This window comes from Coturnix japonica, chromosome 5 (assembly GCF_001577835.2).
Source record: "Coturnix japonica isolate 7356 chromosome 5, Coturnix japonica 2.1, whole genome shotgun sequence".
Classification (NCBI taxonomy): Eukaryota; Metazoa; Chordata; class Aves; order Galliformes; family Phasianidae; genus Coturnix; species Coturnix japonica.
In genome coordinates, this window is record NC_029520.1 from 9,095,336 (window position 1) to 9,107,515 (window position 12,180).

Below are 12,180 nucleotides of genomic sequence, written 5' to 3' on the forward strand. Positions count from 1 at the left end.
GAATAATATAAATGAAAGAGGGCAAAAATAAAGTGAAAAAGTGAAAAGCACTGAAACAGAAATATTTCATAGTTTCACTGAAGCATCCAGTAATGAACATCAATCAGTTTGAACCAGGATCATAATAGAAAAACAAACCATCGAATCATAGTGGGAAGTAAAGCAAGAGCTGCAATGTTCAGAATGAGGAGAAGAGGAAAGAGCAAGCAGATTTATGGGGACATTTCAAATACATTTATGTGTGTTTCCCTGCTTTTTTACTACAAGAAAAAAATCCAGTTCATTAAATATATATTGTCCAGTGTAGTCCAATTGCACGGTACATGGTGGGAATGTGTGGCAGGTTGGCCCTGGCCAGCAGCTCAGCACCCACCAGCTGCTCGCTGCCCTTGCTGTATATGGGAATTGGAAGAAGCAACACTTGTGGGTTCTCAGAGGAAGATAGTTTAAAAAGTGAAGCAAAGCTGCATGTGCAAGTGAGGTAAAATAAGGAATTTATTCACTTCTTCTCGTCAATAGGCAGATTTCTTAGCTGCCGTCTCAGGCGTGAGGACCTCAGAGTAATGAAGCAGTTACTTGGGAAAATAAATGCCATAACCAATAATGATACTACTTCTTTTCTCTGAAGTTTTATTGCTGAGCACAGTGCCATAGTAGGAGTTGTTAGAAAGAAAGGATAGGAAGCTGGCATCTTTGAATCCTGCGTACCTGATTTTCCTTACCTACAGACAAACTTTCAGCTCTATTTCACAGTATCAGGGGCATTATGAAACATCTGGAAGTGTAATGCCTGGACTAGTATCTAAAATCCTCAGCTAGATACCTTAACTAGGATCCAGTCATACTTAATTATAAATGACTCGTGGTAGTTTTTTATGTTTCTGCTTTAAATTTCCATATAAATGATGATGACATTACTCGGTGTTACTCTGAAGTCTGGAATAATCTGTAGAGTTCAGTGGCTTGAGGCATGTATCTTCTTACAAGATTGCTAGAGATTTTATTTTTCTGAAGAACTCCAAAAGCTTCAAATTAAAGAGATTAAGTACAGAATTACTTATTATTTTCTTATTAATTATACAGAAGATCCTTGCTTGGGCTACTACAGAGCCCAGATTCCATCAATACTGAATCCATGCCAAGTCTGTGGTCTCTTGACACAGTCCAGCACTGCAAAAGAAGCAGCCTGAACCAGAACCCTTGCTGAAAAGTCTCAGTGGTAGCATTCTGTTCCAGCCTACTTCTGCCTGGCTTTACTCTGAAGTGGTTTGGTTAGTGCCTGCTGGTTATGCAGTGCACAGGTAGCGGCTATTCACGCTAGAAGAAGGTGCTGCTGATGACAGCTGCTGGTGGTGGTTTCTGCTGCATCTAATTATTCAGAAGATCTCCAAGGTTTCAGTCAGTCATTTTGTCAGTCTTGAGGTTTCATCACTTTCCCAGACTTACTGAGTACTGGAGTAAATCCATCAAAACACATAATTCTCCACTCACAGTTGAAGATGCTTTGTCTTTGTTGCTGAAGAGGTTTGATTTTGGTTGCTTCAGAAAGCTTTGGGGTTTTGTGAGAACTTGGTTTCTAATATTTATACTGCTGGCGTGAGATTGTATATTCATCCCTTTATCTATCAGCAGAGGCCATCTAACTGGACTTTTTTTTTTTTTAAAAGACATTCTGACTTCCAGAAGATCATTGCTTGTTAAAATACAACTGGACGCTGTTGCAAGGTGCTTTTAGCTCTAATGCATTGGGCTGTAGCTGTGTTAAAAGTGTGGAAGTTAGGGCTTTTGATCCACACTGGTAATATCCATGAGGAAGCTCATTTCTTTCTGAAAATACTTGTTTCAGAATGCAATAGAAGTATATAATAAATAACTATTATTCTTAACTGGTACAGAATCTCTTTCAAAATACCAACATTACAAATCTCTTGAGAGTTGATTTTTTTGTGCCGTATCCTTATTAATGTTTTCTCCCTGCTCACAGTCTCAATGGAGAAGATCTGTTTAAAGTTGCTATTTCGGTATATGATTTTATATTTTCCTTTGCCTGAGGGAACTGATGTTCCTTTGAATCCCGAACAGGATATTTGTCTATGATTTTGAAGAAGCATGATAGGTCTGCCTATGTAAACACAATTCCACTTGCTTCTGAATGGCCTACCAATGTGTCAGAGTTAGGTAAATAAACTAACTACATGAATTGCTCTTATGTCCCTTGAGTGCTTCCGCTTTGGGTTTTACTGTAATGTTAATGTATTGTAATCCACTATTATCTGCAAAATTAAAATTTTCTTCGTTTGCATGCATCTGCCACTGTTAATTCAGAAACTCTAATAAATGCATTAAAATGGGGAAGTAATAAGCAAAAGAGAGATCCCTCTGGGAATGTGTAATTTTGCTTTTACTCATGGCTCTTCATACTCAGTTGTATGAAAGTACTGTAAATATGCATGCAGCTAAAGTGAGACTACAAAGAAAATTTGTAAAACCTGTTTGTAGCTGTTACACATCTGTTTATTATAGCAATAGAAAGAATGAGACGAGATAAATGCTATAATGAGCTGCAAGCAGTTTTCAAACTTACATAAAGGACTGGGTCTCATGAGGGGGCTCTAAGCAATGTCATGCTGTGGTAGTGGAAGCTAGGTACACTAGCTCAGTTGATTTTGCCAGGGAGAATGATAAGCTGACAGAAGGCTGAGACTTGTTGAGGAAAGAAGGGAAGGCTCAGTGAGACTACGGTGTCTGACCCAACAGGAGAAATAAGTAACTGTGTGAACAGATGAAGCTTTACTTTTTTTAATGAGGACAGTAAGCTTGTTGTGAATATTTGCTTTATCCAGTGATAAAACATCTGGGATTTTGGAGCTGGCCTGTACTAGGTGTGCATTTCTCCTGCTGATTTTAAGCACCAAAAGCCATTAGGTGGTGATAGATATATGCGGTTTATCTGCTGTCTAACTTCAAAGGAGTAGAGTGACAGGTGACAAAAGAAGTTACTGGGATAAGTTGGAGGAAGATTCACAGAGATCCAAGCAGAGTCAAGGGAAAAATAATAAATCAGGATGGGAACAAGGCAGTGGAGAAGAAGGAAGAGGAAAAGGTATATTGAGAAGTATTGCATTCCAAAGCTTTCTGCAAGGCTAAGTTCAAGCAGAAACAGAGGCTGAACTGCTTGAAGTGGAGGAAATGTCTGCCAAGGAAGCAGCTGCAGGAATACTGGCAGGCAGAAGTACCAGTGTGCAAAGGATGTAGGGCAGGTAGGAAGTGGGCTCTTCCCCTTGTGTAGGATGTGACAAACGTCCTGTTTTATCAATGTGATGATCTTCTGCCATTAGTCTGGTCACTTTCACTAGTCATGCTGTGCTTTCTGGTGTTGACCCCTGGGACATGTTTCACAAATTTCCTCCTGTTAGATGCCTGGAGGGTTTGGGAGCAAAGAACAAAAATGCTGTTTTGTTATCTGCAGTGCCAAGAGATCTCAGCAAGAGAGGCAGTTGTGGAGCATGACTTTCAGTAGCCACAATAAAAAGAAATACATGCAGAAATGTAAGTGGAGATTATAATAGGAATAAACTTCATTGTACAGGACCTGGAGTGAGTTAGTCCCTGTTGGGCCATTTGTCTAAGGTTTTCTGCCTTCAGCAGCAGCAGGACTGGAGTCTATAGCTGCTGGAATGCTTAAAATCCAGGAATAGGCATGTCAGGTGTAGTGATGTAGTTTTTATGCAGACGTAAAGCAATTGCAATGAAATAAATAAGTTTTTCTGTAACATCACAAGGCTTAAAAATGTGTATGGCCCACACGGCCTTACAAATCCCTCTCAATTTTCTAAGAGGCAGCACTATTGGACTCTGTAGAATAAATGGAGCTAATAACTTCCGGAATATGGTTTTGTGTGAGAAGCTGAAAGATAGGGCTTGTTCCCTTGAGTCAATTGTAACTCCTTTCTAATGTCTTAAAATGTTAATAAATAGAGCTGTGGAATTTCATGGGCTTCTGTAAAGCTTTGTGAATTGCTGCAATGAAAGATTGTCCTCTATAAAGTACACAGTGTTATTCCTAGAATCCTGTGGGGTAGAGTGCACTCCTTTTGTGTGTATTGAACTCGAGGGCTGAATAGTAACTATCGAAGTTGTGAATATTTACAATGAGTTGTGGGAGAAGAATAGTGGAATAGATAAGTTTTCCATTAGTGTAGGTTAAGAAACAGAGGTGCCTTTAGTGAATGTGTATTTTTCAGTCTTTGCTAATAAAGAAAAATGCTATTAAAGTAGAACAAAGCAACTTTACTAATGTTAAATAGAACTTTACTATAGGAGTAAGATAAATATCAGAAAATAACTGCGGAGCCCTTCAGAAAAAACCTGGCTGTAGAAACACACATTGGCTCACATGTCCTACATTCATTAAAAATACCAAATGCTGGTAATATGCCATCAGCAACCTCTGCTTCCTAAACTCTCATTAATAGATGCTCATCTATATTTACTTGCAATATGGTTTCACTTCCAGAAACCTCAGCTTTCTGCTCCTCTGAAGAGTATACTAGCCATGTTTCTGGTTTTAGAGCAGTACTTCCTCAATCTCTAGATTCTGTGCCTTCCCCTCTTCATTATAAGCACCATACAAAATGTTTCCTGCATGTTACAATGACTTGGCTGGTTTACATGCAGACAGAATATTTGAGTGAGCAGATAAAATGGAGCTCTAATTTTTTAAAAAACAACTGCAATAATTACAGTACGATGGTCCGTTTTTGTTCTATCCCAGTGATTTCTTGTTTTAACCAGGAAGAAATAAATATATTCACTCTTTTATTACATCAGCCAAGCTTGGTACTAATATAATTCCAGTGAAATCAGTATCAATACAGTGCTGTAATATAGGTAAAACACAGTGGAAACAAATGCAGTGGTCTTGCTGACCAATCTAAAGAGCTAAACCTTTAGTGTAAGCAGTAAATCTGCTATTTTTGTTCCATCACTGACAACATTTTGTACTTAAAAATATAGTGTGTGGTTTCTTTTCATACCTTTGGTGTTGCAGAGATCTAATGCTTGTGTCTAATATGGTATGTAGTCACCTCTTTATTTTCATTATATATAGACTATCACTAGTGCCATATTGTAAGCATATTGTTGAGAATAAGCAGTAAATCATGTAATCACTCTTCCAAATAGTCTTAGGAGAAGCCAAAAGATGATGTCATGTCTGAGTAGACCACCCCTAATACTCAGTGTATATTTTGTGTCATGATTTACCTATGTTTATGTAACACTGTGAAAGATCATAGTCTATCATGAAGCTGGTTTTCTCTCCTGGGCTATCATTTTTTCAATTTCAGCAGTGAAAATAAGGTTCATTTTTAAAGGAAAAAATATGCATTCTTTAGTTTGGTCTGTGTATCTGTAGCCATACATAACTCCGAACTTGCATAAGTATGTATGCATGTGTGGTTTAGCTTTTATCAAGTGGGTATTTTATATAGGTCTCCCAGGGACATCCCCTATCTTAGGGAAAAAAAAAAAAAAAAAAATAAAATAAAATGGAAAAAAAAAGGAGAGATTATGTCCAAGGCTGAGGACTATCAATAATCAATTGTCCTTTGCAGGCATGCATCTTTACTCTTGTGTTTTAACTGTGTATTTCTGAGAAATAGTTAGGAAAGAAGATAATTTGAGGAGATGATTTGAGGAGAAAATAAAGGTATCTGCTTTAGCCATTATGAGTTTGTGGTAATTGCAGAAGGCACACATAAGTGAGCAGTTTCAGCTAATTCAGCTAACAATCACGTGTTTCTGATCCATTTTGTTTTCTCATAGTGAATGCAATACTAGACTGCCCTGAAGTTGTCAGAAGTGAATAGCAAGCGCTTGGTGCCTATATGTGGCTCTTTGAATGTGCAGTAACTGTGTTCTCTGGCTGAGAGTTTGCAGGGCCTGTTGGCATAAATGGGACTTGTTCCTATGCTCAGAGTGCAATATATCCTACTGTCTCTGGGTAGTAATGGACACGCTTATCTTGCATTTCCATATGGCTGTGTGGAACAAAAGCCATTGTACAAACAAACGTACCCCATTCCTCCCTGGATGTCTTCTCTTGCTTCTCTCTTCCCGAGATCTATTTTGCAATGAGACAACCGAAGTCTGACAAAAGAGATTTGTTACTTTCTGATGGCTTAAAGGGTGACAAGTGGAGACTTCTTGATATGGTGTTGTTGTATGGGCCTGTGAGGTAAAAGTCACCTTTCCCTACAGAGAATGCCGTGTGGTTTCTATAGGGTGGAATCTCTGCTTGTGGGTTAGACTGTGGCTCCTGATTTGTGAAAACGTCAGACAGCTCTGAATTCTGAAGAGTTGTGATAAGTACTGATATCAGCAAGGAAGCATCCTGAAGACTTATGGGCTCTTTGCTTGTGTTTGCTGCTCCACTGCTTGTATGGGGTGACTGTCAATGGGGCACCATGGAACATGAAAACTTGGGAGGTTGAAAAGCATGGCAGGAAATATCCCCTGTCATGAGAGAAGGGAGTAGCTTTGATCTGTGACCTAGTCTATGACATCAACCCATGGGTCTTTATGTGGGCTTACTTAAGGTGCTACATAACAAAGATAACACAAAGGAGCAGGGATTTGGGGCTGTGGTGGTGTACCCTTAGATAAAGAGTGGCAGAAGAAGACAGCTGAATTTACCATAATGTGATTGAATTGCTTTGTGGTGGTCCTGCCAGCATGTTCATGTGTCAGCTTATAGGAAGTCCTGCTGCATGCATTTAAAACTGTAATCCCTTTGCCTATCTTGTACTGTGATACTCAGACTTTCCTTTTGTATAAACAGTGCAAGGTGTGAGCATCCGTGAATGCCTTATGTTCAGAAGGCGTGTAAATCCTTGTGACAAAAACTTTGTACTTCATGCCTGTGAATGAAGTTGTGCATCATACAGACAACTAGTTTTTAGAATGGTGTTGGGTGGGTGGAAGTGTCTCTTTGTAGATGTTACTATGGGGAAGAGCCGTTATGATTGCCACGAGGTATTGTAAATGTGCAGAATGTGCCAGTGGTTATCCACTTCTCCTTTTCTGTGTAGTTTCTTGGTGTTTTGTTGTTTTCTTTGTTTGTTTTTGCTTTTTTCCCTTTACTGCATCCTTGACAGAAGGTCAAGCTGCTGTTGCTTTCCTTTTTTTCATTGTGGGGCTGCTCTGGTGTTTGTACTGGCTTTTTTGTTCATACTCTGGTGTTTTCCAAAGTCTTCTTGTTTGTACAGTATTTCTTGTGACCTTGTAATGTGAAATACACTTTTAAGTAGCACCTTTCTCTTGGTCCTCACCCTCATTTGCCCGTCTTTGGAAATGCCCATTTTCAGTTAACAATGTAAGTGATATGAAAGACTTAAGAAAGGGACCTGAGGAAAGAGCAAAAGGAGGGAGCAGCTATTTTTCTGTCTCTTCCACCACTGAGAAAGGATGAAAAAAAAAAAAGGGATGGAAAGGTAGAATTGTAGTTGCATTCCCATCCTTTTTAACTCTGTTATGCAGCATGTAACCTTAGGGGCTGTTTGCTCTTCCCCCACTAGTTAAGCTGCTCAAAGAGAGGATGAGTACTGACAGCTTTGGCTGTGGTTAGCAGTATTTCCCTCCGCCCTGGCGTAGGGGTAGGAATGGTTTTAGCTTGTAATGCTGTTGCTAGCAGATGCTGTGTGTTGGGCAAGTGGTAGCTACCCTTGCCATTCATGATAGTCTTGCAACTCTAGAGTAAAGGTATTATCAGTGTGCTTTTCAGATGTCTGTCTCACTGTCATCAGTTGCATGTCATACTTGTAATATAAGAACTGTGGTTGTATTGTATTGTCTCATATTATAGAAATGTGTTCCTCCTCCATCTTTAATTCTTGTAGAATGTACCTTGGAAGAAAGGTCCACAACTTCCTCCTATGGAAAATTTAGCACAGATTTGGTGAGGATATGAACATGATCACTGAAAACACTAAACCTTGCAGCTATCCAACCCCATTTGTAAAGCACAACGTAAAGTAAATAGGATTATATTGACTCTACAGATTAGTTTGGAAGCAGCGAAGAGTAGCATTTAATTGATTCACCCGAAGTTAAAGGAGTGGCTGTTGTCAGAGCCAAGATTTGAATCGTAATCATCCAAATGTTGGCCTGGTGCTTTAACCACTATAGTAGAGTGCAGCTCTGTTGAACGAGAAGCCTGCAGTCATAGTGAAATGACATCAGTTGCAGTTGCTGCTTTGAGGAAGTGACTGGCTGGAAATAGGAGTCCTAGTCAAACGTTTCTCTTTCTTGTGTTTGTGTGAGAGAAGCTATGCATGCTCCAATTTGGTAAAAATTAAGTTTCATTTCTTAATTAGAAGTTGCTGTTATCTAAAAATTTTGCTACACTCGCCCATGTCTCCCGACAGCTTGGGTTTTGTGGCACAGCTAAGTAGGGTGGCTTTAAATGTCAAAATACGCTTTTCATTACTGTGTGTATATATATATCAGCACATTATCACATAAAATAAAACCCTGTTGAGTGACAGATTACGTTTCTTTAATTGCCATCACTTTTCAGATGAATTTATGGCTGTCAAGAGAAATTTGCACTTCTAGAAATGTTGGGAACCTGAATCATCTTGACTGAAAAGAAGGTCAGGCTTTGCTATGTGTGCCTCTTGCTGGAGGTGGCTGAGCTGATTTGAATATACTTGGTTTTAAATGCTCTCTTTTGCTTTGTTAATAGTATACCTAAAAATAAGTCATACAGATGTCTGACCATCTTCCTCAGCTTTATGAGCAACTTAAATTGTGGAATTTAAGGAGTGGAGAGGTTTCAGTGTCCAGTTCGGGGCTCTTCATTTCAAGAAAAACAGGGAACTTCTGGAGAGAGTCCAGCAGATGGCTATCAAGATGATTAGGGGCTGCCTGGGGCATCTCCTGTATGAGGAAATACTGAGAGATCTCAGACTGTTGAGGCTGGAAAAGACAAGACTGGGGAGAGGGGAATCTTATCAATGCTCACAAATATCCCATGGGCAGGAGTTAAGTGGATGATGTCAGGTTCTTGTTAGCAGTGCCCTGTGACAGGACAAGGGGCAGTGGGTAGAAACTGGAACACAGGAATTTCCCTTCTGAACATGAGAGAGAAAGTTTACTGTGAAAGTGACAGAGCACTGGAACAGGCTGCCTGGAGAGGTTGTGCAGTGTCCTTCTCTGGAGACATTTAGGAACTATCTGGATGCTCTCCTGTGCAACCTACTATAGAGAATCTGTTTTAGCAGGGGATTGATCTTCACAGGTCCTTTCCAATTCCTACAGTTCAGCAATTACTGCTTTTCCTGTTGAGCGTCCCCTTCTGACATGACAGTTATGGAGCTAGAAGCCTCACTGTGACAAGTGAAGGAAAGCTTGATGTGCTCATTCAGAAGTGGAGATGAGAGCAACAGGATGGAGCTGGGAATCTATTACCTGATCTGTGCTTAACTTGAAGAAGTTCAGCAGAATCTGAAAGCATTGTGTCTTCTCCAGGATGCCACTCCTGTGCATTCTTTGGCATCTTCCAGACTGCAAGTATGAAAAAGGATAGAGTCTGGACAGGAATCAGACAGGAGGAGATCTGTATTACATACCAGGATCCAGGGATGTCACATTTATGTAATTTGTGGCAGGAAACAGAATGCTTGTATTTAGTTTCTGGTTCAGTACAAGGCAAGTTGATGTTTTTCATCTCCAAAATTTGTTGTGGTTCTACAGTAGATCTAAGATGCATCCGAAAGTACTTTGTTTGTAAAATCTTTTTGCTGATGGTGATTTTTGAACAAATGTTAAATTCAAGAAGTTCAGAATAAAAAGAATATTCTCTGCTTAAGCCAAACCTTCATAGTGCCAGTATAATTACTAGAATCTGTAATTCATATGGGCAAATAAGCATTTTCAGGTATAAAAGCTTGCAACCAGTATGGTAGTATGTCTTTCTTGTTTATGTATGAGAATGTATAAACCATTTGAAAAATCAGTGTCTCTTCAAAATGCAACATGCTTACATTTGCTCTAGCCAAAATTGACAGGTGGGTTCCATTTCAGTCTTTACTGTGTGTGTTCATGCCTGTGTGGGCGTTAGTTCCATCATTGTGTTTATCCTCTTAAAATAAGAATGCTCTGATAGAAAAGTAGAGTATTTAGAGGTTGATAGGGGCAGAGGGCTGAGTACTGACAGCAATAGGACTGTTTGTCATAGAGGATGTAGATGATGTGGCTTGACAGCACTTGCCCTGGGTACACTTGGCCAACTTCTGAGGGGAAATAGGTATTATTTATATCCAAACAGGGATGTTCAACATCAAATCTGTTAGTAATATTGGCATGCAAAATAGCTACAGTGAGTAATTTAAAAAAAAAAAATTAAAAAAAATGGTTTTTGCTTGATGTGGTCAGTCAGCTGTATATTTGACCTGTCCATTTGGATAAAGCAGATATTAAGCAGAGGAGTATGTAGTCCCCTAATTAGAACAGCTTGAAAATAACAGCAAAAGCTCTTTGTCCTCCTTTACTGTGCATTGGACAGCAGCATGAAAGCCGTGTCTGACTGAAAGGTTATGCTTCCCAAGGTTAAAATATCCTTTACCAAAGGCAGACAAGCAGGGAAGGTCTGTGTTGCTGATGCTGCCAACTGTGATGCTCTTAGCCTTTCTTGCTCCTTGTGCCCTGCCCCTGAGCAGCCTCTGGACTGCTCTTATAACCAGGTGAGTCCAGTGATGGCCATAGGTTGGCAGAGCTGAATGGAGGTTGTTGAGGTGGGATGGGCAGTATGCTCACAGGCTTGTTTTGATTGAATGACTGAAAGTGGCTGATGCAGGGGAGCAGCCTGACCCTGTGGGGCAGGTGGTGCTGAGGCTGGGGAACCAGGAGCCTGGGAGCAGGCAGCCCCCAAATGGTAAGTGTCCAGGTTGAGGCAGAGCTGGGCACGTGGTGATCCTTTGAGCTTTGCAGGGCACGGAGGAGTTCAAGTTCCCTAGCTGCCAAGGCAGAGATGGGTCTCCAGCACCTCAGGGAGGATGGGGATATAGCTTTATCCTGTCAGAGCCTGCTGATGGTCCTCCTGCTTGGGCCCTGATGTGTCCTGGGGTGCTCCTGTATTCTGACCTCAGTTGCATCCCTGCTATCACAAGGCCCTGATTGACACAGACCCCTTTTCATGGCCCTGTGCCTCCAGTCTGCTCCCACAGCTCTCCACAGTGCTCCTATTGCCCTTCTGAAGGGAAACCTGGTCCCAGAAGACCTGGTCCCAACCTGCCTCTTCTATTTGATTATAGTTCCCAGTAACTGTGTTTTCTCAAAAAGAAGGAAGCTTTCCTAACTGTATTCTTTCTGTACATGTAAGTGTGCTGTGCAAAATGGCGTTGGGGCCTGAAAACCTTAGAGTGGAAAGAGAAACACTTAAATGCAGTTTCCTTTCACTGCGGTGTTCCTTAGCATGTTTGGGACTTGTGTTTTATTTAGAGAAGTTATTGTGTTATATATCTATTTTATATTTATGTTATATATGTGTGTTATATATGTGGCAAAAAATGTGCTTATTATTATTTTTTTAAAGCAAACTGTATCATTGTTTCTTAATTGTTGAGCTGAGATTTCCATGGTTCAGTGCATGAAGTGTGAAGAATTTTTGTTAAAAAGACTTTAAAGTCAGAGATGTAGCCTATTTAAATAAACCTCTAAAATAAAAGCAATTTGTAGAAGGCAGTGGCTTTCGGGTGTCTTACACCCTCTGTCATAGGGCATGGAGGTATTGGCTCCCCTCCCCCTCATGAGATTTGTGTTCTGTGTGTGGCTGTAGGACAGAGCAAAAGAAATACAGAGTTGGAAATGCAGTATTTGATATGCAAAATCAGACTAGGGATTGGTTCCAAACAGTCATATTTTATCCAAGTATTTTTCACATCAGTGCTGTCATTCAGGTGAACAAGTCTTAAACAGATATTCAGATGTATGACATTCTCTTGTCTGGTTTATTTATTTATTTATTGTGGTGTCTTTAAGTTGTTTACATTTCCATCTTTTTCTCTTTTTACAGAGGCTTCAATAGAGTATATTGAAAGGCAGGCAGCAAAAGCAGAGGTGAGTATCCTCCATTCACCTTGGTAATGTATTCTTTTCTACTTGTGTTTTGGTTTGGAC

The 12,180-nt window shown here is 40.1% G+C and overlaps 1 protein-coding gene across 7 annotated transcripts in view; it reads left to right on the top strand.

Annotated features, from left to right (window-relative positions):
- The window catches only part of TSPAN4 (tetraspanin 4), a 379,559-nt gene that overhangs the window by 142,316 nt on the left and 225,063 nt on the right, over positions 1 to 12,180 (top strand). For all 7 annotated transcript variants that reach the window (XM_015863761.2, XM_015863758.2, XM_015863754.2 and 4 more), the window contains one exon: positions 12,077 to 12,120. The gene's annotated coding sequence lies outside the window, so the exon portion shown is untranslated. The remainder of the gene's footprint in view (positions 1 to 12,076; positions 12,121 to 12,180) is intronic.